The sequence below is a fragment of the Bubalus kerabau genome, chromosome 14 (assembly GCF_029407905.1).
Source record: "Bubalus kerabau isolate K-KA32 ecotype Philippines breed swamp buffalo chromosome 14, PCC_UOA_SB_1v2, whole genome shotgun sequence".
NCBI lineage: Eukaryota > Metazoa > Chordata > Mammalia > Artiodactyla > Bovidae > Bubalus > Bubalus kerabau.
This window is the reverse complement of record NC_073637.1, coordinates 36085623-36109869: the sequence shown is the minus strand read 5'-3', so window position 1 is coordinate 36109869 and position 24247 is coordinate 36085623. Positions and strand designations below refer to the sequence as shown.

General features: G+C 38.7%; 1 protein-coding gene across 19 annotated transcripts in view; it reads left to right on the top strand.

Annotated features, from left to right (window-relative positions):
* NCOA2 (nuclear receptor coactivator 2) overlaps positions 1-24247 on the top strand; it is a 285913-nt gene that overhangs the window by 127685 nt on the left and 133981 nt on the right. The window contains exon 1 of one of the 19 annotated variants that reach the window (XM_055546234.1): positions 19916-20003. The exons of the other annotated variants lie outside the window; for them this stretch is intronic. The gene's annotated coding sequence lies outside the window, so the exon portion shown is untranslated. Of the gene's footprint in view, positions 1-19915; positions 20004-24247 lie in introns of those variants that run through there. 19 annotated transcript variants of the gene reach the window in all.

Genomic DNA, 24247 nt, shown 5'->3' with positions numbered 1-24247 from the left:
CTACATTTAAAATTTGGCACTCAGAAAGCTTTGCTGCAATATTTTTGAATTTGTTTCTAAAATCCCCTCAATTTGCTATTCTTTAATGTTAATCTTTTTCCCCTTACGAGCAAGTCCCTCATCTTAAGAGGCTGGAGGATTTATTTGTGTTTCCTGAGAATTTCCTTTCCTTATCTTTTTAATTGCAGTGTTGTTATGGGTCCTGTCCCAGATTTCTTTCTTAATTTTTCTCTCTTTCCATTTAATTTAGGCATATCCATTTCACATTAGTATCGTGCCTCTTTTTATCTTGGAGGAAGCAGTTGGAATTCTCTGTGTGTATTATAAAATTCTCCTATCTAAGTTAATGGCCAACATTGAAATATGTCTGTAATAATTAGGGAATCATTAACAGAAAGAGGAACAATTCTAGATTTTTTTTTTTTCAGAAGTGTTTTGAGTCAGGATTTTACATTATGTTTAAGTTGACAAAAAGCTCTTTGCAAAGTTTAATGTTACTTTGAGCAGAGTGAGCTTATTTTTTGGCCAGAATATTTCAGCCACACTGTCAGCTACACAGCCTTGATGATTTTCAAAGGTGTTCTTATTTAAGTATAAGAACCACCATCTATCTATCTATCAATCTAAATAGGATTTTTGTCACAAGTTTTTAAAAATTAGAGAACATGTATTCTGCTGTTTGGTCACGTTAGTTCTCCGCAAGAATTGTCAATTAGAGTCTAATTCTTTGTGTTGGTGTTCTAATTAATTGGGAAAAGGAAATTTGCTTTGAAGTCTGTGTGAAAGCCTTTGCTAATTAGAAACATTAATTCAAAATTTCTTTCATATTTTCTTCACTAAACTTGTTCCTCTTCAGTCAGCTAGGATTTTTTGTTTTTAAGATTAGAGTAATACTACATTGATTTAACTCATTTTAATATATCAGATTCCTAGTAAAATAGTTTAGATAGGAGTTGATCATATGTACTGCCAAATTATTCAGTTTAAAAATAGGACTCAGGGTTTTTAAATTTTAAATACTAAATTCTCCTTATATATTGAAAATAGAAGTCAGATTTGCATGATTTTATATAATATTTTTAGGTCTACAATTCTTTTAGATGGTAAACTGCAGCTGTATGTTGTTGCTGTCTTATTTCTTTTTAAAGACTGTATTTTACCCTTTGATGTTTTCGCATTACTCCTACTGAATTTATAGTGATGATTTCAATTTACTGGGAATTTCCTGTGATTAATTAAGGATAGAGTTTGGCAAGTGAAATTTGATAACTGTAATGGAGAGAAATAGACCCAAAGTGAGAGAATTTTAGAAAGTGGTATATTTGGCCTTTTTTTTGAATTTTGGAGTGGTTGCTGATTTAAAATCATCAGAACTACAGATCAACCTACTGGTTTGGTGAAAGGGCCTTTTTATTAGCCATGTATGGGCTCCGTATATGCAGGTGTTTTAATGTGCTTAATTGTAGTGTAGATCTGTTTGGTCTAGCTCACTGTGACAGTTCTGCAGTCCTGAGTCCCAGTCGTGGAAGACAGAGCATCAGTGTTTCTCTTGTGAGCATTAGAGGTGAAATGAGTGGAAATTAGTGAGCATCTTGAACATAAGTAGAGTTCACTTAGTAATAACAAAATTGAGGTCCTGAGTATGAATTCTTTTCAGTTCACCATCTTTGTGAATTGCTGGGTTGCAAGCCATCAGTATTTTCATATAGGATTCTTAGAGTTAGAATAATTGTTACATTCTAGAAGTAGTGTCTTTGGGAGAATTATTTTGGGGGAGGTTTAATCCTCTTTGGAAAAGACCCTGATGCTGGGAAAGATTGAGAGCAGAAGAAGGGGATGACAGGATGAGATGGTTGGATGGTATCCTTGACTCAGTGGACAAGTTTTGAGCATACTTCGAGAGACAGTGAAGGACAGAGAAGACTGGCGTACTACAGTCCATGGGGTCGCAAAGAGTCAGACACGACTTCGTAAGAGAATGCAACAACAGTCTTTTTCCTAAATATATAAATAAGTATTATTTGCTTTACCATTAAAGACTGTTCATAATATGAATGTGAATGGATTTGGAGATAGAGCTCTTGTTGTGCAAATTTATGATTGGATATACCCAAATAGCTCAGAGAATTGTTTAAGGATGACATAACATAAAAGAATTTTGTGACTGGTAGTAAATAGAAAAATATACTGTAAACTTTTGAACCTATTTAAAAAAAAAAAAAAAAACCACCAAAAACTGGAATTGTGTAAAGCCAGGCACCTACAGATGGCAAGATTTAGCGTATAGTCAGCCCTCCCCCTTCATAGCAGTTACGATCAGGTTACACTCCATACTCTGGGAACTTCAGTGTTTTAATGGGGTAAAGTTGGATCTAAATTTCCTTTTGGGTGTTTGTATGTATTAGAGAACCATGTAGTACCTAAAATATTCAGCATTTTTCAAGTTTTTATTGTTGCTTTAGTCTAATGTTTCCTTGAAATACGTTTGTTCGGCATAAAGTTATAAGTTAAAACCATTTAGACACAGATTTCTGAGATGTTTGCCAACTGTCTTAGGCTTTTCTTAGCATTTAAAGAATTAAAAGTATATTTTGGCAACCCATAAATAGGTACTGATTAGTCTCTTTGTCTACTTCAGTAATCTCAGAAGATTTAGAATCAAGAAGTATTAAAAGCAGTACGCAGGTCAGTTTTAAAAATAGAAAACATCAGAGATTAAGTTATTTTTCTAATAAAATGCATAAGTAGCTACATACAATGAATAAGTTGGTTTGTAGTTAATGTATTTTTCTGTTAATAATTCTGATGGCCATTAAAAGTGACTTTTAAAAAACTCGGAATGAAAGAGCAGTTTTCTTCATTTTTTTCATATGCGTTTAACAAATCTCCATAGATTGAACAGTAAAAGGATTACCATTTTACATCTTTAAAGAGGATTTCTATTTAGGAAACTAGAATATTCTCTTTTTTTCAAACATTAAACATTCAATTTAATGCTACTTTGCATGATATGATTGTCAAAGAATTGAAACTGTATTATGGTTTCTACCAGTGACCTAACCAGTAAGCCAGTTGCTCCTTTTTCCGTGTTCCCTCTTCACTTCCACCCTCCTTGATCCCCTCATTTGAGTTGATTTGTAATCTGACTCCTGTGACAGATGTTAGGAGGTGGAGCAAAGGGATTCTCTGCTTTTAGACCTGGAGTTTAAGAGACTGCGCTATTAAATCTATGGTCAGAAGAAAGTTTCTCTAGCCTTTTTTTTTTTTGGTAATTGGAAGATAATTACGTTACATTATTGTGTTGGTTTCTGCCATATATCAACATCAGTCAGCCACAGGTGTACATATGTCCTCTGCCTCTGGAACCCCCCTCCCACTGGAACCCCCCTCCTACCTCCCTCCCTGTTATGAAAGGAAAAGCTCAGGGTAATAGAAACAAAAATGACAAAGAAGACTTAGGGAAGAGTAGAGGAGATGTGCAGATAAGTCAGACAGACACTACTAAGAATGTTTTGGAGGAGGGGGTAGGCTCTTCGTGTTGAAGCACGCGCTTTGCTTTGACTGAATGTGGCTTAATTTCTGTAAACAGCCCTCCTTCTGGGCTGAATGCGTTTTAGCCATGTCTGTACCTGCAGCAGGATACGGGTGATGAAAGTTTACAGGCAATTTAAAGATGGGAGAAGAGAAGTGAAAAAGCTTGAAGTTTCAGAGACACTGCAGAGTGTACCAAGTTTGAACACATTCTGAAATACATGAAGACGCAAAAAAATGTGTCTTCACAGCTCTTTATTTTTACAGCTAAGTTTCTCTAAGTTGGAAATCAGTTGACTCAAAATACATGTACTTTATTTCTTTCAGTAGTTATGCCTGTGTGCAGAATCCCTACATTTTTCCAATCTCCTTATTCAGTTTGTAGAATCTGTCTGAAATCTCCTCTGCGGAGAGTAAAGGGCTTTAGCTGGGAACTTCCTTAGTGAGGCAGTGGCTCAGGAACGAGGGTCAGTTCTGCCGGTTTAATGTGCAGAAGCCATGTTTGTGGACACATGGGCTCAGAAGCAGACGGTCTTCGGTCATTCTGGGTCTCTGGGACCTTTCCGCCCCTCTCAGAGTGCCCAGGACCCGGTCCCACTGTGCATTGCTCACCCTTTGTTTGGAGCTTGGCAGAACAGAGAGCTGACATGATCCTGGTTTTAGTTTCTGAAGTTGAAAGCACTAACATGTAAGCTCTGGAAAGCATTTAATCACTGTAGTTTCTACACAGGCAAGTCCAGGGAGAGCAGCTTTTAGTAATTTACAACGTAAGAAGTTGAGTATTTGTTCTCCTAAAAATCATACTTTACTCAGGCATTTAATTTAAAAAGGGGAAAGAGCATCTTAGTTTTCCCATTAGAGAACACAAAAGAAGGCGCATAACGACTGCTTATTACATAAGTGTAACAGTTTAAATTTACAACCAGGGTACCAATTACAGGTACGTTTAGTCAGAGGAAACATGTAAAAAATTAATATTAATAAGCTCAGTCTCCTTGACAGTAGTCTGGTGCTGACTTTGCCCCATTTCTTTGAGTGTATTATTTTCTATTAACTCAAGAAAGAGACAGTGCACACCTGTCATTTACTGCACTGCATCTTGTTTATAATTAGGACCAGGAGCGAATGTGTATTTGAAAGACAGCAAAGAGAGGGCTCCTCCTTGCTTCAAGGAAATGTTTAAAAAATTAAAAAAAAAGTGTATACCTGGGTTGCTTTCTTTAATGGGCCAAGATCTATTTTTCAACATGTATCTTCCCTCTTATTATATATTACAAATAAACACAATTTTAACAAAATTAGCATTCTGAAGTGCATTCATAAATTTTTAGTTGGTTATTTAATCTGCTTTGAAAACTCCTACAAAGCAGATACTCCATTGTAAATAAATATGGAGTAGGTAATTCATCATTGTTGTCTTTTATCTAATTGCTCATAGGTATGTGTTCCAAATAAATGAATTCAAGCATAATTTCATACAGCGTTCTTCTTTATCAACCGCACAGCGTATTTATTTGAACTGACAGTATTGACACTCTGTTGGCTAAGCAGGTTTCAAAATAAGTTTTCTTGTGTGCCACAGAAGCCAGAGTTTCTTCAACAAAAGCAACTGTAAATATTTAATTTTTAGTTGTTGTATGTGAAAAGATGGCAGGAAAGTCTAAAGTAGAATTTGTATTTTATTTTTTTAATTTTAAAGAAAATTTACATAGCATGGAAGTGCAGGCTGTCTGAGATAGCTCTGAACATAATTCTAGATGCTGGGATATGATTTCTGTCAGTGAGAATCATCCGTCCTGAGGTAGTAATTTGCATGTAGGTGCTGGTACCGTAACCATCTTTATTTCTTAGCATCTTTCTTTTAGAGCTGGAAGGGGCCCTGGAAATTATATAATTCCTTTAAAGTTAAAGCCTATAGTCAGTAAACAATTTTCTGGCTCTTGCATAGTTACTTTTGGGCTGTGCTGGGACACGAATCCTGACTCTCACCTTCACAGTTCAGTGGCTCATGTTATCAAACCATGGTGCTTCTCTGATTGTTTTTGTAAAGAAAACATTTTCACTGGTTGCTGTTAATCAAACAAAATGGTATGTGTTGAATCTGGTAAAATTTGTAGTTGAGGTTTTGGTGAATATGTGTTATATGTAACATACATTCTATGTATAACCTAAGGCATCCTGTGATGGACAGGGAAGCCTGGCATGCTGCAGTCCGTGGGGTTGCAAAGAGTCGGACACGACTGAGCAACTGAACTGAACTGAAGGCACCACAAGCTATTAGATTGGAAATTAAAGTTTCAGCATAGGCATATCTATAAGGTTTGCTTTTTTTTTTGAGGATGAATTTAGAGTGACAGAATATAAATATATGTGTTTTATATATTGGTTACAGTTATCATAAGAAAAGCCTACCTATGTTTGCTTTGAAATATATGAACTCAATTTGAAATATTATGGCACTATTAAAATTATATTTCCAAAAACTGAAATAATGAAAAATACTTTGTGATGCTGTTAGGTGAAAATGAATGGTAGGATTCATTTTTATACAACTGATTTTTTAAAATTATATTTTGTTAAAAATTGTTAATTTTTGTTGAATAGTATCTTCAGAGAGTAGAAATATGAGTGTTTCCCTTCTTTCCTCACTTTTCCCTACTTTGCACATTTTTTCCTAGTGAACACTTTTTCCTGTAAAAAACATTCAACCTGTTAGGAATGAAATTATAAGTATTTGTCCTAACAGATGAACTGAGTATACAGCTAATATCATACTTAACCGTTTTTTTTTTAAGCTTAAAAGAATCTACTCAACCAGAAAGATGCTTGCTCAACTTGCTGTTAAATTATTAAAAGTATACTTACAGCTTATTCCTCTAGTAACTGGTGTTTCTTTCTCTTAAAAGTAGAGAATTTCAGGAGGGAGGGGATATTGGTATACCCAGGGCTGATCCATGTTGATGTATGGCATAAACCAACACAATATAGTAATTATCCTTCAATTAAAAAGAAATAAATTTTTGAAAAAATAAAAAGGAAAATAAAGTGCAGAATTTGTATAGAATTCATATCAGGTGGTGGTCGTGATGGTAATGGTGGTGGTTATTCTTTCATGGAAGAAGAACCTGAGGCATGGAGGCGTGAAGTAATTTTTTTCTGAGGCAGCATGTCTAGTGCAGCTACTACTTGAACTGGTCTGGCACCAGCGCCCATAATCTTGAATATTATGTAGTAGTTACCTAGGTTTTGCATCGTGGTATAGAAACGTGACCTAGGAAGAAATAGTCAAACTATGACTCGTGTAAGATTTTGCCAACAAACTGAATGTGCAAATTTCTGTTTGCTGCCATATTATGTAAAAGTCGCTACCCTGAGTGTCAGTAAATTTAGAGGATGTGCTATAGGCTAAATGGTCTGCCAGAAATTAGCTTTCTGGGGTTAGTGTAGCTAAAATAGAGATGTAGTGGATCTGGGGCACTGCCAAAGTGGGGAGGGGGGCCTTGAATCTTAGGACAGAGAGATGGTGGTTCCAAGAATGGGCTCCAAATGAAGATCACAAGAGCAGACTCTAAATTGTAGAAACTGATTTCCTTGAATGCTGCTTCTCATCTGGGCAACTCTACCAAGCAGGAGCAGCAAGGATGTATAGCAGAGGTTAATAATTCTTCTGAGGAACCAGATAGGCAAACCAGTCAGTCATTAATGGATTTCTCTGTTTCCTACTTCACACAGGAAGTCAAATAGAAAATGATTTTATATAAAAGGAAGTAGAAAGTTTATTGAGATCATGTTTATTCTAAAGAGCAATTTTCTTGTTTTCTATTCTTTTCCAAGCACCATTTACATTGGTCCCTTACAAGAGTAATAAATATTTACTGTTTGTACTTAACTTTATATGATAAATAGAATGATAAAGATATTTTAAATATAGAATACTTTAATGACCTTGAGATTATTACTTAGTGTATAATTAAAATATTTTAATTGGCTGCTTTTGTAGGTCCTCTTTTCTTTCATATGTTGGTCAAAGATGTCATCTCTCTCACCTGGCAGAAAGGGAGTGAATCTTTATAAACACTTTTTGTGGGAGGTGTTGGCATCTGTTAAGAATAGCCTGATAGTTATTGAACTAAGTGATAAACACTAGACTCTTTCTTGCATGTGTGCATGCTGTCATTTCAATCTAAAAAGTAAAAGAAGCAAGTGAAGATAGCAAATAAGAAACCGTCTCACATAGAGAACAAACCACAGGTTACCAGTGTGACAAGGAAACGGGGGAGGGGCAAGATAGGGGTATGGGATTAAGAAATACAAACTACAGTGGCACCCCACGCCAGTACTCTTGTCTGGAAAATCCCATGGACGGAGGAGCCTGGTGGGCTGCAGTCCATGGGGTTGCTTGGAGTCGGACACAACTGAGCAACTTCACTTTCACTTTTCACTTTCATGCATTGGAGAAGGAAATGGCAACCCACTCCAGTGTTCTTGCCTGGAGAATCCCAGGGACGGGGGAGCCTGGTGAGCTGCCGTCTATGGGGTCGCACAGAGTCAGACACGACTGAAGCGACTTAGCAGTAGCAGCAGTGTAGAAAATAAGCAACAAGCATATATTAATACAGCACAAGGAATATAGCTATTATTTTATAGTATAAGCTATAAAAATATTGGATCACTGTGTTGCACACCCAAAACTAATATGATATTGTAAATCAACTATGTGTGCTCAGTCCTTTCCAACTTCTTGCGACTCTTTGGACTATAGCCCACCAGGCTCCTCTGTCCATGGGATTCTCCAGACAAGAATACTGGAATGGGTTGCCATGCCCTCTTCCAGGGGATCTTCCCAACCCTGGGATTGAACCCTTGTCTCCTGTGTCTCCTGCATTGGCAGGTGAGTTCTTTACCACTAGCACCACCTAGGAAGCCTAGACTCTTCCTTACATAATGACATGTCTTTTCTAATTTACTCATCCTTCATAACACTTCAGACAGGTGTGAATATTTTCATTTTATGGAGACTAATGAGAGAGAGAGAGAATTATGGCCAGAGGTAATATAGTGGAGCCTAAATTAAAACAAGACCTTCTGACTCCAAGTCCATTAATCTTGTTGGGTAGAAATATACTTCTCAAGAAAATGTTGTCATTATTCAAAACTTCAATGATAAGCATTAATTGTTTTTGGTCAAAAAATTAGATCATATAACCTTTTCATTTCAAAATTAATTTAACCAGAGAATCTTTATTGAACTCTGACCACTGCAGAGTACCATGTTAGCTCCTGTATGGGGGGAAAATGAATCCGTTCCTTTAAGAAGCTTATAGCATAGTCAAGATTGATGTACAGACATTAACAAAAAGACCAAGGGGGTTTAATTCACTGTAGTATACATAGGCATCCCACCAGTGCCCCCAGGGATATGTCTCCTGCCACATGCCGACATCCAATCAGTATTTGAATGGATGAATGAATCCAAATTAGGACCCATTGATTGGGGGGGACGGGGCTTAATGGGGGTGGGGAGATAAAACTTGTGACCAGTCTTGAAACAGAACTAAGATTTAGATACTAGAAGAGAGGTGATGAACATGTAGCAGTCTCAGCAAGACACACAGCTTGAAGGAAGAGGAAGAAAAGGGAACAAGCAAAGCCAGAGAGCCCTTTGTATGGGGGAGGAGGAGAAGGCCCGCTTTGAGACCTTTAAATGCTGGATTAAAAGCCTTTTCCTTTCATTCTCCAGGCAGTGGCTGCCATCAGAGATTGACATCTCGGGATCTGATGAGTGAGATTACCAAAGTGACATTGTATGCTGATTGCTTTGTTTCTGGTGCCCAGGGTGAATTTAGGGGGGAAATGGAGAGACCAGAGGAAGAGAGGCGAAGTCTTGGTTTAAAACAGTGGATGCCACGTCCCAATTGGACCGAAGTCCTGACATCCAAAAGTCAATTGGTAGATGTTTGAAACAGAGAAATTCAGTTCAAGAAATAGAATTACAAGTAGAATGACAGTCTTAAAAAGAACCAGTATCTGTATAGTGCATTCTGATCGAAAACTGCAAAGATAAAATCTGGACTTTGAAAGTTTATTCTTCTTTGCTGCTGCTAAGTCACGTCAGTCGTGTTCGACTCTGTGCGACCCCACAGACGGCAGCCCACCAGGCTCCCCCGTCCCTGGGATTCTCCAGGCAAGAACACTGGAGTGGATTGCTATTTCCTTCTCCAATGCATGAAAGTGAAAAGTGAAAGTGAAGTCGCTCAGTCGCGTCTGACTCTTAGCGACCCCATGGACTGCAGCCCACCAGGCTCCTCCGTCCATGGGAGTTTCCAGGCGAGAGTACTGGAGTGGGTCGCCAGTGCCTTCTCCGACCAGGTATAAAAAACACTTGTTTTGAACTCTTTGGGTTATTTATCGCATTCTCTTTCTTTTCTCAGAGATAACTCCATTCAGAATTTGTTCTTTATTGTACCTATGCTTTTTATTTTTGCTTTTACTTTTACTCTTTGTGTATTTAATTGTTTATAATATTTGATGTCATTTTGTATATTTTAAACTTGATGAGAAAGGCCTCCCTGGTGTTCCAGTGGTTAGGACTCTGTGCTCTCACTGCCAAGGGCCCAAATTCAGTTGGTCGGGGAACTAAGATCCTGCCAGCTCCAAGGCAGAGGGGAAAGAAAGATACATGTATATGTATAACTGAATCACTTTGCTGTGTACCTGAAACCACCTTGCTATGTACCTGATTGTTAATCACCTATCCTCCAATATAAAATATTTTAACTTGATTAAACATACGAAACTGCCCGTTTTGTTTTGCAACTTGCTTTTTTTCCTGTAACATTATGTTGCTTTGAGATCACGTCCATGTATTTGCTGGTCAGTTCAGTGTACTGTATTCCATTATATGACATGTCACAAACTGCCCATTTTCCTCTTGATGAATGGTTAGGTTGTTTCCAGTGTTTTACAACTGTAAATATTCCAGCAGCAAATGTTTTTGTGAATGTCCACTTGTATAAATGTGAGAATTTCTCTGGGGTATTACTAGGAGGGTAGTAATAGTTTGAAGGATATGTGATTTAAGATTAAATTTTTGACAGTGTTAAGGGTGTGGAATGATATTCCATTTTACTTTTAATATATATTCTCTGATTACTATTGAGATTATACATTGGTCATTTTGGTTCTTTTGAACTGCCTATGATATATTTTGCGCATTTTTATTTTGGGTTATGTTTTTTATATTGATTAATAGTTATTGATATAGTTGAGATACTTCAGGTTGGCATTTTAAAAAAATATCCAACTTTATTATTTGTTTTTGGCTTTGCTGAGTCTTCACTGCTGCGCAGCCTTTTCTTTAGTTGCTGTGAGTGGGAACTACTCTCTGGTTGCGGTGTGCAGGCCTGTCCCAGCAGGGGCTTCTCTTGCTCTGGAGCATGGGCTCTAGGCATAGGGGCTCAGTGGTTGTGGTACATGGGCCTAGTTGCTCTGCAGCATGTGGGATGATCTTCCCAGACCAGGGATCAAACCTTTGTCCCCTGCACTGGCAGGCAGATTCTTAACCACTGGGCCACCAAGGAAGTACAAGGGTGGCATTTCTAACTTTTTGTTAGTGCTGTATCTGTTCCTTTGGCAGTCTGATAAGACTATATCAGCTGTGAATCTAGGTAACATTATATTCACTAAAAATGACCCCTGATTAGTTAAATGTATCTTGGATAGGAGGAAAAATGAAATATCAATACCAGATGGGGGAGCCCTAGCTCTGATATTTCCCTGGGAGTATTTCCCTCACCGGGACTTTGGAAGCTTTGCCTGTGAACTTGTTAAAAGAGATACTGGTTTCTGTGGAGCAGGACGCATCTAAAAGAACAGCTCATACACCCCTCCCGTGTAGAAGTGAGTTGAACCAACCCCCACCAACCCCTGGTCTAAAGCTCCCTGGCTGGGCAAGCCCTGTTCTGTCCTGTAACCTCCTTCTCAGGAGACTGGGGCCAGATGTTGCTTTGATGGTTCTGAGTGTGAATATTTAGTTGAACCTAAGAAAACCCTTTAGTAAGTGTCGCAGCTATACTCGTATGATACCTCCATGAAATATTTTTAATTTTCTCTTAAATTTTCTTATGATGCATTTTAAAATATAATTTGTACATCTTGATTATGCAATCCTGATCCTAATTAATGGGCTCTGTTGAGGGAAGAGAGAAGTATGATTTATGTCTGGGTGGCTCTGCTTTGTGAGTTTGTTGGTTAAAATGGAGCAGAGTCAGCACCTGTTGTTTTCCTGCCATGTTCTGATCATTGTTGATTGCTTCTGACTTTTCCTAGTAATCGACTTCAACCGATGGAACTCAGCTTGATGGCTTTCAGGCCATGTTGGAATACAGACTTAGGCATGTGGTCAGATTTCTACAGATTTTTAGCTCACCCCATCAGTGTGGTTTTTCTTTCTCATGGAAGCATATTAAATCATATGATTTAATAGGAAAGTCATGTTTGATAGGTGAAAAGTATTTTATATACATTTTAGGAACATATTTTATCTTGAGCCAGAGGGATGTATACTTTGCCTTTGCCTTATTCCATTTAAAAATGTCAACAAATAAATTTTGATTCAGTTGTTAGGGTTGTTCAGTTTGACTTCTAGGTAGATATGTAGGTGTATCTTTATATTATTTTTAATAAACTATTAAAAATTTTCAAACCTTTAGCTAATCCTGGGTAGACACATGTGTAATTGAGTCAAATAAGAATTTGACTGACCTTTGGTTTTTTTTTTTTTAAAGAACCAAAGGAAAATGCTGAAATTAGTGGCAGAAACTGTAGGCCTACCTTGTGATTTAAAAAATAAGAGGCATAAATATGGCTTTTTTCTAAAAATGATGGTACCATATATATAAGAATGCATTCTCTGCTTGCTCACCACTTCGTTTTCTTAAAGATAAAAAAGAAATAGTTTCTTTTAGATTGAGGCAGAAATTAAGGGAGCCTTCTCAGGCTTTCCCTTATACCACATTTGCTGCCCACTGTCTTAGCTGGTATAAGCCTATTAAAGTTGCATGTTCAGTGCATGGAGAGACCATGGTTTGCCTTGCAGGATGTACCACTCTTCCGCGGCATCCCAGCCATCAGGGCTGTAATTCAAGGAACTGCACAAAGAGTGACGTTTCTTTTTTCCATGTCAAGACCCAATTGTCAGTACTTTGCTTCTCTCCTCTTCTCCATATAGAAGTACTTTTAACATGCATAGATTAGAGCAATGCATATGAGTACACCCATATTACAATAGGACTGGGCATGTTAATTATCCTGTGTATGTGTTTGATCATTAAATTTGCATGAAAATTAATACAGTATATATTACTGTATGGTTAAAGAACCATGTTAATACAATATATATTGCTGTCATAGGTAAAGAACCAAGTCAGATTCTGGGTGTGAATCCAAGCTCTGACACTTAAACTTTAAAATGGGGAAAAGATAAATGTCTCATTCTTAGGGTTGTTATTAAATGAGATAATGTGTGTAAAGGGCTTAGCACCAGGCTTAGCACTTACTAAGCACTTAATAAAGTTTAGCTGTTCTTAAAATCATTTTATTTGAAGCTTTGATATTTAAGTGCTGGCTAATTTCTTTTGCTGTAATTACTTCTTAGTATCTGCTGTGTGTACGGAATTTTTTTTTAATTTAACTTTGTATGTTTTACTACATTAAGACTCAAATTGGACTGCAGTGTTTCATCACCATATTCACTATTTGCCATATCCTAACCTTTTTACTCTAAAACGAGATCATTTCCCATGATTTTTATCATTTCTTCATCTTTTCTGTTACAGCATATTGTCATGTCAGCAAGCAATGGGGTTAGCTTTGAAGTTCACCTTTTATGTAACATACTGTTTTATCTATCTATCATTATCATGTTTTATCATTATCTATCATATGAACTCAGATAGTATGGCTTTTCCCAGTAGAATATCTATTCACCAGTTCATGTTTCAATAATTACAGTGATTTGTTTCACTTTTGTTAGGCTCTTTGTAAATGTTTGTAGTTGTTAATCATTTTTTAGCCAGGAGCATCTAAGGAATACATTTTTCTATCAAAGTAAGTGATATTGGTTATGTTTTTATGGAAACAAATTGATAGCCTTTTGTATCTTAAAAGTGGGAGACAGGAGCTAGTGTACTTTTCGTTCATTTTCTTAGTTGGTGATATAATGGTGCTTGTGATACTTAACTCTCAAGCTGAACATTTAAGCTATTAATTTTTTTCCTCATTATCCTGTTTAAAGCAAATGATTAGGTATGGCATCTACCTCAGCACCAAGCGTCAATAGGCCCTTAATCCTCATTAAACTCTACCTACTTGGAAGTATTAGGGCCAAGAAATATTTTTGAAATGTTAAGATTTATTTCCACTCTCTGCGTGTGTATTCATATATTTACAACATCTAAGCTGCTGGAGAATTGACTTCTATTTGCTTTTGGTTTAGATATTAGAGGGCTGCGGTTCTAATTCTTTCTTGGTGGAGGTGTTGAATATGAAGAGACGACTTAGAGTACATGTCTTCTGTCAGATTTTCCTCACACGTTATATTTGGCTCATCCCTCTGACTAATAAGTCTTGAGTTTAACACCTGAATCAGGGACGCGGTGCAGTGAATTTGTTCTTTATTCTGGCATTTTAATTTCTCATTTACATATGGCATAGTTTATCCCAGTCATAAGACTTTTAATGGCAGGTCTCCACTCAACACAAAATACGGAAGCATGCAATGAAAGTACAGGATTGAGGGGTCTACTGAGTTTATCTTATCATTATTTATTTGTTTCTTTGACATGTTCTATAGACTTTGAAGTTTGAGCATAGTCTGAGACAGCATTCTATCCTAGCTTTGTATTTAAATCGTAGTAAACTGTTATGCACCTAATGCTATGTAGTACTTATTTCTTCATCTAAAATTTTATAAATAGTAGTAATTTCTCTTGTGTTTTAGTAATACTTAATTTTTCGCTATAAACGCCTTAATTGTCTCTGGAATAAAATGTGGTGTTTTTTTTTTAAGTACTGCAAAATTGTTATGGTTGCTATCAAATTTAACAATTTAAGCTTATATTATGAACCAAGGTATCATAATAAGTGCTGTAGAGAATACAAAGATGAGTAATACACAGACTCTGACATCAAAGAACTTATAATCATAGTGCTGGGCCTCTTTCAACTTTATAATATACTTAGGGTAAATTAAGTACATAAACATTAATAACCAGGATATACAAAGAATATAGTAGTGTTTTACATTTGTGTCCTCAGTTTCTGGCACATACCAAATGATCGATACATGTTTCTCGATTGACTGAAAGGTGCTGTCAGAGTAGTTGGTGATTTCTTGGGACAGAGATAGCAAAGGGTCTTTTGTATGAAGGGCTTAGGGGTGACTTCAGGAGGAGGTGGCCATTGATAATAACCTTTGGAGGATCGGTAAGATTTACATAGGCAGAGAATGGCAAGGGACACTTCACTCTCAACAGAAAGGGACAAGATGCATGAATGATTGTCAGGTCTAATAGCACTGAGTACTCCAGCTTGACCAGAACTGAGAACACAGAGCTGGAGGAATATTTGCTCAGAAAATGTGGAAAACCAGGTAGATTGCACAAGCCTCCGAATGTCAGATCCTTATTTGATTTCACAGAGAATAAGAAATAAAAGAAAAGGAAAGAAAAATGACATTTTTATTTTTGAGTCCGTACTGCATGTTAAGAACTGTGATAGGTTATCATCACCACACTTAGTCCTCAATGAATTGAGGATCTTAGTATACAGTGCTTTCTGCCTTCAAGTTCACCATGAAGGGACCATAGCACCAACATTTGATGCTGATCCTAGGGTAAGTGGAGAAAGGGAAAATACCTGGAGATGTTCCCGGGGAAGCCTACTTTAGAGATGAGGAAGTTCTGACTCTTGGGGAGGAACTGGAAAGAAGGAGATGTGATCAAGAGAAACTGTAAACGTAGATGTTGGAAATTGATTGGGCTTGAAGACAGAGATGGGATAGTTACAGAAAACTTACTAGGGGACAGAAACTGAAAAGCAGCAGACAGAGGAAGAGGAGTTTCCTCAGAGAGGTGAGGGGTCCTCACATCTGGGAGAGAGATCGACGGTGGGCTGCAAGCTGGGCACTGGAGCTGAGTGAGGTCCTGAGGCTGGAAGTATCCATTGCGTCCCAGTCTTACTGATGTGATCCCAGGAGCTGCGTTATCAGTGGAGTGCCTTTATAGCCAGAAGCAAAACCAGGATTGTTATTCAAACAACAGCCATAGGGTTTTTTGGGTATTTTTGTTTGCTTGCTTGTTTGGCTTGGTGGCAGAGAAGTAGACTCAACATATCAGGGAGGTGAAGTAGGAAGCATGTTTGTGCAGTGTCATTAAAGCCAAGTTTTGAAAAAAGTACAAAATTCAGTTTCTGGCAGAAGCTGAATTATACCAGGCTTGAAGAAAAATGGTAAGACAATAATGGGGTTGGCCCAAAAGTTCATTTGGGTTTTCCTGAATATCTTACAGAAAAACCGAAACAAACTTTTTGGCAAACATGTATCCACAGCTCTCAGGAGGGCCAGAGACCCTATGGCTGTTTGGAAAGGTGAGGGGGTGGTGTTGGCTGTCCCAGTGATGGAGCATGCTACATGTCTGAAGATCTAGCGGGAGGGTCCTTGCTGCCCTCGCTGAAATGCCCTCAATTTGCCTTCTTTTCTCGTCCCTCTCCATTCTTTTTCCTCCTTAGCACTTAGCACTAGCTCACATGTGGTATCTTTTTACTCATTTATCTTGTTTATTGGCCTTTTCTAGATTGTTAAGGTCAGGAGGACAAGGATTTTTATCACTTTCACCACTATATGCACAGTGCCTGCAGATATAAGGACCTCAATGATTAGTTGAGGAATAGATGAATGGCAGTTATAGTGATTTGCATAGTCGCTTTTTCCTTTTTTATACTGTAAACTTATTAAGTGGTTGTCTCTGTACCCCTAATAATGCCTTGGCATAGTGTAACTTAAGCATTAAGATTTATTTCCAGAAGCATCAGAGAGGAAAAACAGGGGATGTGGGATTCATCTGGTCTGAGGTTAAATTCTGTTCTTACTAATCTGACTGATACTAGGTTACCAAACCTCTCTCTAAGCCTCATTTTCCTTAGTTGTAAAATAGGGATAAATTAATACCTATGTTACAGGGCTATAGAAAGGATTAAAGAGATAATACATGTCAGAGTGGCTGGCATATAATTTGTACCTACTAAATATTAATAACTGGTGTTTTGCAATGTTTCAATTGTGTAACCCTCAATAAGTTATTTAACCCCTCACCAAGCCTCAGTTTTTTCATCTCTCAAAGGGGAAGATGAAGCCACTCTCGTATGGTATTCGGAGGAACCAGTGGGACGCCACATACAAAAACACCGGGCTGGCCCGATGCCTGCACACTTTGGGATCATTAAGCACGAGTACCCCGGTACTGGGACGGCAAGCACGGCTCCTTCTCTGGTGCCAATTCCTATCCATTATAGCGACTGCCTGGGGGTGCTGGGTCAGAAGAAGGGAGAGGCGTGCACTCAGGCTCAGAGATGATTCATTAGCAGTGTCTGCCGAGCCAGGGGAGAAGGGCGACTAGAGCACACATGTACATTTGCTAAGCCTCACAGATTCCCTACCAAGGTCCAGCCTTGAGAGACTCCGTCTCAGTTCGTGTCCCAGTGTTTTTGCCTTTCAGTTAGCGCATATCAATTACTCTATTCCACAGGAAAACAGAAATAAATTAGGAACCCTCTTAGCTTGGATGACCGAGAGTCACCTGTGTGTGCTGTCCATGGCCCGCTTAGGGAGGATCTTAGACACCCAACCTGTTCCGGGTTCTCCTACTTCTGAGACGATGAATAAATTGTCCTCCGACCTTTTCGTTGAGCTTCTCTTGCTTAGTTGATGTGTGGTTTTATCTTCTGTTTTGTAGGTGTGGCAGAAAGTACTCCTAAGTTTGGGGGTAATTTTACTTAAAGTGAAAGTGAAGTCGCTCAGTCTTGTCCGAATCATTGCGACCCCATAGACTGTAGCCCGCCAGGCTCCTCTGTCCATGGGATTCTCCAGGCAAGAATACTGGAGTGGGTTGCCATTTCCTTCTGCAGGGGATCTTCCCAACCCACGGATTGAACCCAGGTCTCCCACATTGCAGGCAGGCGCTTTAACCTCTGAGCCACCAATGGACTACTAATAAACTAACACAAACCACTTGAAACCTTGGGCACACAGCAGATGGCTTCACCAGGCCTAAAGGTGACGATGATTTGGTGGCTGGCAAAGAACACTCTTTCACTGAGGCAGTAATAACAATGTAGGAGATATAAGCAAAACTCTGAATACAAGGACATTTTTTACCTTGCCTAACTAAAATATGACTATATTAGAATTTTCAAATATACATACTAAAGTTACTGTTGTACCCATGTTTAAGTGTCCATGTCTGTGGCGTTAAGTACATGCACATTGTCATAAAACCATCACCAATATCCATCTTCAGAACTTTTTCATCTTCCACAATTGAAAGGCTATACCTACTGAACACTAACTCCCCATTCCTTACCCCACCCCTCCCCATTTCCTGGCAACTACCATTGTACTTTCTGCCTCTATGAATTGGACTGGTCTAGAAAGCTCATATAAGAGGTTCTAATCTTTTTTGTGACTTACTTATAGCACTTAGGATGTCTTCAGGACTCATCCATCTTGTAGCATAGGTCAAAATTTCCTTTTTATAGCTGAAAAATACTCCATTGTTTGTATGTATGTATATACATACACACCCCACATTTTATTTATCCATTCATCTGTCAGTAAACATTTGGGTTACTTCCACCTTTTGGCTATTGTGAATAATGTTGTTAAGAACATAGAAGTACAAATATTTGTTCAAGTCTCTGCTTTCAGTTCTTTCAGGTTCTTACCCAGAAGTGGAATTGCTGAGTTACATGGTCATTCTGTGCTTAGTTTTTTTGGAGGAATCACATAACCGTTTTCCAGTTTACCTGCCACCAGCAGTGCACATGGGTTCCATTTTCTCCATTATTTCTTCATGCCAATATTTATTTCATAGTTTTTTTGATAATGACCATTTAAATGGGTGTAAAGTGGTATCTCCTTGTAGTTTTAGTTTGTATTTCCATAATGACCAGTGGTGTTTGAGCATCTTTTCATGTGCTTTTTGGCTATTTGTATATCTTTGGAGAAGTGTCTTTTAAATTTCTTTTATTATTTTTTTTATATCAAATTGTTTGGGTTTTTGTTTGTATTACAGGAGTTCTTTATACTGGGTATCAATCCCTTATCAAATAAATATGATTTGCAAATGTTTTCCCCTATTCCATAGGTTGCCTTTTCATTCTGTTGATAGTATCCTTGGATGCTCAAAAGTTTTTTATTTTAATAAAGGCCAACTTACCTATTTTTTCCTCTTGTTTTGTATGCTTTTGATGTCATATCTAAGAAATCATTACCAAATCCAGTGTCATGAAACTTCCCCCCCTCCCTGTTTTTTGGTAAGAATTTTATAGTTTTAGCTGTTATGTTTAGGTCTTTGATCTACTTTGAGTTAATTTTTGTATATGTAAGGTAAACATGGCTTCCCTGATAGCTCAATTGGTAAAGAGTCCGCCTGCAATGCAGGAGACCTTGGTTCGATTCCTGGGTTGGGAAGATCCCCTGGAGAAGGGATAGGCTTACCCACTCCAGTATTCTCAGGCTTCCCTTGTGGCTCAACTGGTAAAGAAGCGCCTGCAATGCAGGAGACCTGAGTTCGATCCCTGGGTTGGGAGGATCCCCTCTACAAGGGAAAGGCTACCCACTCTAGTATTCTGGCCTAGAGATTTCCATACACTGTGTAGTCCATGGGGTTGCAAAGAGTCAGACACAACTGAGTGACTTTCACGTTTCAAAGTAGAGTCCACCATCATTATTTTTTGCATGTGGATATCCAGTTTTCCCAGAAACATTTGTTGAAATATGAAGGCCCCGTTGACTCTTGGCACCTGTGTCAGAAACCTTTCTACCATGTATGGGGGTTTATTTTTAGGCTGTGTTATTAGACATACCTACTACACATGTAGGTATCTTTATGTGTAGTCTTATCATTCCTCACTGATTTATTGCTACAATTTTCTGACTATTCCCCATGTAGTATCATTTCTTGAAGCTTCTCCCTATGGAAATCTTTCTCTTTTAGAAAAACAATCATCTCTTCAACTGCTCAGAACCTTTCATGGGTTCCTCATTCCCCACAGGATGGATTTCAGCCTCCTCAGCTCTGCAGACAGGGCTCATCCTAGCCTCATCTGTGCCCACTTCTGCAGCCTCTTTTCCCACCACCTTCTTTTGGGCATTAATACCTTTCAGCTGTGATCACGCGGATTTCATTGGATCTCGAGTAAGAAATGTGCTGTCATGCTCCCCTGCTGTTATACCTTTTTCTTCCCTTCCTCACACACTAGATAGAGTCCTGCTTGTCCTACTCTCCTCTAAAGCCTTCCCTGGCCCTCCCCATTCAAAGTTAGGCATTGACTCTCTTCGTCTTCTAACAGCCCATCTTGAGAAGGCATTTCTGATCATATACATTTTGCTTACTTCTCTCTTTGCCCTCCCAAGAAGGCAATGGCACCCCACTCCAGTACTCTTGCCTGGAAAATCCCATGAACGGAGGAGCCTGGTAGGCTGCAGTCCATGGGGTCACTAAGAGTTGGACATGACTGAGCGACTTCACTTTCACTTTTCACTTTCATGCGTTGGAGAAGGAAATGGCAACCCACTCCAGTGTTCTTGCCTGGAGAATCCCAGGGACGGGGGAGCCTGGTGGGCTGCCGTCTATGGGGGTCGCACAGTCGGACACGACTGAAGCGACTTAGCAGCAGCAGCTCTTTGCCCTCATTGATGATGGGCCTCTAGAGGACAGGGCTTTTTTTGTCCTGTCCATTTTTGTGTCCCCGCTGCCTGACTTAGTGCCTTACCTGACACGGTTCTGAATAAGTTCTTGTTGAATGAAATGAATTAATCCACAGCTACAAACGAAACAAGAGCGAGAAAGAAGTGAAAGACATCAGGGCAGGTGTCAAACATGTTTTTCCTTTGTTATAAATTATTGCTGCAGACTGTGAGGCTTTAAGGAAAGATGACTTTTTTTTTGCCTCTAATGATATTTCCCCTCTTCTCTTAGACTGGCTACTATGACATACCCTCTTGCTCACCAGGGCAAGTAATCTTAATATTATGAAAGGAAGGAGTGACTAAGGAGAAAGCAGGAAAAGAAAAAGCAGGGTGAGGGGAGAAGGAAGAAATCATCCACCTCATTTAAAAGCGTTTAACAGGGGACCCTTGAAGCTGAACCAGAACTGGCTGTGGTGCAGAATTACAGCACTGTGCTGTGCTGTGTGAGGTGTGGTCTTCCATACACGCAGCGCATGCTCCTCAAGTCCCTCTCGTGACCGTGGAAATGTAGAATAGATGAATAATTTACTATTTGCCTCAGAATATAGTACCTCCACCAAGAGACTTTTTTTTTTTGTCTCTTCTGTATGTATATGGCCGAATTTGTGAACCAATGAAAACTTTCAGTCAGATCTTAGTTAAAGCAGACTGTCAAGAAAAAACAAAAGTCCTTATTATCAGTTACCTGCGTAGCGTTCCTTTATGATCCAGTGAGAAAAGCAAGCCAGGCTCTTCTAGTCCTCGGTGTGTGTGTGGCTGTCACTCTCTTTTGACTCTATTTGGGAGAAGTTAATACGTAGAGCGAATAGTAGAGTGAGAAGAGCAAGTCTGGTTAACCTACCAGGGTTTGAAGATGATAAGAAGGTGTGTTTAAGGCCATTAGCCATCACGGTCAAAGGGTGTAGTTCTTCCATTTTGTCCCTGGAATCTCATTCCCATCTAACCTTTTAAAGAAACAGTATGGTCTAGTCTTGGCCTTTGGTTGCTTTTTGAACTCTTAAGAACAGCTGGGGAAATTTTCTCCTTACAATGTAAATGGCTCTAACTAAGGTTATGAATTGAAAAGATCTAACCGGAGACTGAGAAGTTATCCAAGGTTGGGAATTTGAGATGGAAGAATTCGAGAGTCCCAACACAAGATGGCCCTCACGTTTTTTGTTTTGTTTTGTTTTTTAAGCCCCACAATTTTATAATTCTAAATGGTCGTTTATCCCATCAGAGCCGTCTAGGGAATAATGCCAATCTCAGAGGGCTGGATTAATCAGTGAGTCAAATTCTTGTGGTCTTTAATCTGCTCCCTGAGCCTTCGGCATTTTTAGAATCCTGAGGAATAAAAGTTATAAATCCTGATAGACGGCTGGGTTTCTCATTCATTCTGGTTAGCAGATCACCTAGGAATTTCATTTGTAACCCAGGGGTGAGTACTCAGTGACTTCAGAGAATAAATGCACCTCTTAAGGGCGACTCTTTGGAATGGTTTACGTGTGGACTAACTGGGAAGAATCAGATTCAGTAGTCAAAGCCTCTAAAGTCCTTGGATGAAGCACAGATGCTGAGCTGGAAATGCAGTGTGCTATTTGTATATTATTTCATTCCATGAAGTGGCAACTTGGCAGAGTCGTATTTAGAAGTGATTGTACTCTCTAGTCCTTCTCCTCAGCTGTCTTTTGTGTGGGTATAATTTCCTGCAGTCGTATCATAGACATTTATGCGCTGCTGTTTGCATAAGCCTTTTATTGGAAATAACCCAGCAAAATAGCACTCGCTGCTAGCTAGCTTAGCACAGTTGGGCCTTATCGAAGATGGACTACCCTGCATATCAGAACAGTGAAATCTTTAGTTAATGTTAGCGGGCTGACAGCCACAGGCAGCATATTCTCAGGCCTTCTTGCTATCCCTGGCTTCCCTCTTGAGGAAGAAGGCCCAGAGAGCCAACTGACATAATTCTGTGCACACAGGTGCCTCATAAAAACAGCTAGTTCAAGTGGGTGTTATTACTTTTCACTTTATTGACTTATACTATGTATGCAACTGATGCCTTATTGCATTAAAAATGTATTTAACAAAGAGATTAACTATTCCATGACATTTTATCAGGTTTTCAAAACCTGATATTTTGGTTTAATATAGAATTACAATGCTAATGGGCTGACAACTTAATATCATAAATAACCTAAACTTTATTCACCCTGCAGCTTGTTAACTGTGACACCTTCAGGGTTTATCTCATTTTTAATCATTTGAATTAATAAAATGTCTTGGTGCATCAGGAAATCTTTGTCAATTAAATATTTAGCTTTTTTTTTTTTTTTGGTACAGTGAATTCTAGTTTTTGAGGTTTGTATAATGGAAATTTTTAAAATAGTATTTATAATCCCCACCCCCATGTATCCTTGACCCAGTTTTAGAAGTTATCAACAATTTACTGTGTTTTAAAATTATGGAAACGTTACTAAGCGTTTAAAAATTGGAATTAAAATCCCCTATGATATCATCCACCTAATCCAACTCTTACATTTTATGTATTCTCTTCCATTCTTTATACTAAGTTATAAAAGAAAGATTGTTTCTCTTTTTGCTGAGCATCATATCAAACTAAGGGCTAATAATAGCTGCCATCAATTGATGGCTTCCTGTGCCAGGCTCTGGGCTAGTTGAGTTCAGTTGCTCAGTCGTGTCTGACTCTGGGCTAGTTGCTTTCCATACAATTTATAGACTCGTCACAAGAACAACACAGGGTAGGCCCCCAACTTTCCCCATTTACAGATAGGAAACCTAAGACTCAGAGAGGTTAAGTACGTTGCTCAAGGTTGTGTGTCTAGCAATGGAGTCAAACTAAAGTGTAGTTCCAAGGCCATACTCGCTCCTCCCTATGAAGTGGCCTGTTCAAAAGCATTTTTTCATATTGCTATATAATTGCCTTTTTAAGGAAAAAGAAATGTCAGTACTTAAATATGGCCATTTAGTCTGTAGAGGCAGCACTAGGATAGATGATGGTGGATTTGGAGAAATAAAGGCATGATCTCTACCCTTCAGTGTTTGTGCTCCAGTGCAGAGAAAGCTAATCCCTAAGAGACACTGACAGAGTACACAAAACAGGGCTTTGTGTGGTATCATTAGCTGTAAATGTTATAAAGCCTCTACAGAGAAGGAAATGAACAAGGAGCACGCCCCATGTATAGGGAAGGCTGCTAACACATGTAGAATTTCAGCTAAGATTTAAAAGACTGACAATGTCAAATGTTGGTATGGCTGTGGGACAGCCAGATCTCTTATGCATGGCTCATGGGAGTGTAAAGCTGCCTTAGAAAACACATTGACAGTTTCTTACACTTATCCACGAGTCTCCAGTTCCATCATACGTATTTACCCACCTGAAATGAAAACTCCTGTCTATGAAAAGACTTGCACATGTGTACTGGTAGCAACTTGTACGTAGTCGCCCCTTCCCCTCATTAGGTTTCTTTTTCTGAGTAACAGATTACCATAAATAACTCCCAATTATTAGCTCACCATCCTATAGATCTGAAATTGAGCACGGTGTCGGTGTGATTCTCTGCTCAGAGCATCACCAGGCTAAAACAAAGGTGTCAGCAAGAGTGAGTTCTCATCTGAAAGCTCTCGGGGGAAAATCCACTTTCAGCTCATTCTTGTTAGCAGAATTCAGGGTCTTGGATCAATGGGACTGAG